Source organism: Sinocyclocheilus rhinocerous, unplaced genomic scaffold (assembly GCF_001515625.1).
Source record: "Sinocyclocheilus rhinocerous isolate Xijiao unplaced genomic scaffold, SAMN03320098_v1.1 scaffold910, whole genome shotgun sequence".
Lineage (NCBI taxonomy): Eukaryota > Metazoa > Chordata > Actinopteri > Cypriniformes > Cyprinidae > Sinocyclocheilus > Sinocyclocheilus rhinocerous.
In genome coordinates, this window is record NW_015667266.1 from 478,481 (window position 1) to 480,980 (window position 2,500).

General features: G+C 30.6%; 1 pseudogene; it reads right to left on the reverse strand.

Moving 5' to 3' along the window:
- Window positions 1-2,500, reverse strand: part of LOC107733394 (chloride channel protein 2-like) — a 47,530-nt pseudogene that overhangs the window by 10,153 nt on the left and 34,877 nt on the right.

The following is a 2,500-nucleotide window of genomic DNA, read 5'->3' on the forward strand; positions in this document are numbered from 1 at the left end:
AAACTCATAATTAAAATAAAATAAAATAAAAATAAATAAATAAATAAAAATAAAATAAATATAAAATTGATCCTTGCAGAATTATTTAAATTTGGAAATCTTTAAGAGCACGAAAATGCCATTTCTGTGTAATCCAGTGGTGTAGATATTTTATATATATAAATACATAAATAAATAAATAAAATTAATATGTACTATTATTGCTGAAGTGAAAGCATTTCAAAAAATTAAAGTGTAAAAAAGTTATAGAAGTTTAAGTTTACTGTAAAGGAAATGTACTGTGCTAAAAATTTTAGAAGACATTTTGGAATCTAAAATTGCTATGCAATCAAAGCAATCATATGTCAAAGTAATCATATGTAATCATATGTCTAACTAAGTTATGTTCCAAATTTTAAGTTGATATCACAAAAAAAAAAAAAGTACCATTTCCACGGTAACGCAATGTCTGATTTCAAAAGGGTTTTCACAGGATGAGCTTTGAGAGTTTAAGCTGTATATGATGCATATAAAAACAATAAAAGGCTATGCAACGTCCACATTTAGACAGATAATGAGTGTGTGTGTGATATTACTTGTGGGGATCTCGATGTTTTTCTCGGCTGCAGACGTCCTCTTCAGCGCAGGCTTGAGAGGTTTAGGTGAGATGGGACGGGCCGGTGTGAACGACGACTCTTCTGTGGAGATCTACACTCACACACATTCAAGATCACGTCTCAAGAACTGACAAAACCAAGTATAAAAAGTAAGATGAGGGAGTCAAGTAAACGTTTGCCCTCTGACCTGGAAGCGAACCTCGTGGTTGACCTTTTGACCCCCCTCCTCGCTGCTGGGAGTGCTGACGACAGACACACGCTTTCTCTCGGCGTCCCACATGAACTCCAGCCGCCGCTCGCGACACACATGCTGCCAGAGGAGCGCCTGCAGCTGAGCGCGCTCAATAGAGCCCAGCAGGATCATAGACATTCATGCTTTAATCCAGCGAGGATGATTCAAACTGATCAAAAAGTGACAGTAAAGAGATTTATAAAGTTTCCATTTCAAATAAATGCTGTTCTTTTGAACTTTCTGTTCATCAGTGAATCCTGAAAAATAAAATGTATCACAGTTTCCACAAACATATGAACTGTTTTCAACATTGATAATAATCAGAAATGTTTCTTGAGCAGCAAATCAGTATATTAAAATGATTTCTGAAGATCATGTGACACTGAAGACTGGAGTAATGATGCTGAAAATACAGCTGCGCATCACAGAAATAAATTACAGTTTAACAGATATTCACATAGAAAACAGCTGTTTTACATTATAATAATATTTCACTTTTTTTAATGTTTTTTTTGTTTGCTTGTTTTTTATTTTAAATCAAATAAAAGCAGCATTGATGAGCAGAAGAGACTTCTTTCAAATATATATATATAAAATATATTAAAAAAATGTTCAGGTACTTGACAATTCAACATTTCTCATTTTCTTTTAGTTTAACTTGAAGTACTAAAATTATAAACTAAAACTAAAATAAAAATGAATAAAAACAAAAAAAAAAACGAAAACTAAAAATGACAAAACCACAACAAAATGACTAGAATTTCAACAGAAATTAAAATTAAAATCAAAATTCTAAAAGTAAAAACTAAAATAAATATAAAAAACTACTGAAGAGGATTAGGGCCAAGCAATAATAAAAAAATAAAACCATCTCGAGATTAAAGTCATTATAATGCGAGATTAAACTCACGTTTTTTTGAGAACAAAAAGTCAAAATAAAATGTTGAGAATAAACTCATTGTTTTGCAAAAAAAACTCATTAAATTTCTAGGAAAAAAGTTGAAAATGTTGAGAATAAACTCAACAACTTAATGATTTCATGATTTTATTCTCAACATTTTTTTGGACTTTTTTCTTGAAATTTAACGAGTTTAATACAGACGTTTGATGTGTTTGAAACGTATATTATGTACATATATATATATATATATATATATATATATATGTTATTTTATTTTATCAAGATGCCATTATAGTTTTTTTACAGAAGAGGATTAGGGCCAAGCAATAATAAAAAAATAAAATCATCTCAAGATTAAAATCATCATAATGCGAGATACAATACAAATTATTTAAACGAGATTCTATTTTTTCAGTTTTTACACACACAGCCATCAATAACAACCTTTTTAATTAGTTTGATCATTTTTCCTAAAAAAACTAACATTTTAGAAATTTTAGAATTTTCTTTTTAAAAGCAAATATAAATGTATCAATTACTACAAAACACACATTTGGAAAAAGTGCAGTCTAAAAAGACAAACCAACCATGCACATGTAAATGTATCTCTATAATGTCCATATAGAGCAAGCGTGTGTGTTTGTACCTGCAGACTCCACCAGCGCCACTGTTTTGAGGTTTGCTATCAGGAGGATCTCGTGAAGGTCTCTGTAAGTGGAGTTCAGTGAGATATAACGAACATTTCTCACCATGATGTCCTCAACACGAATA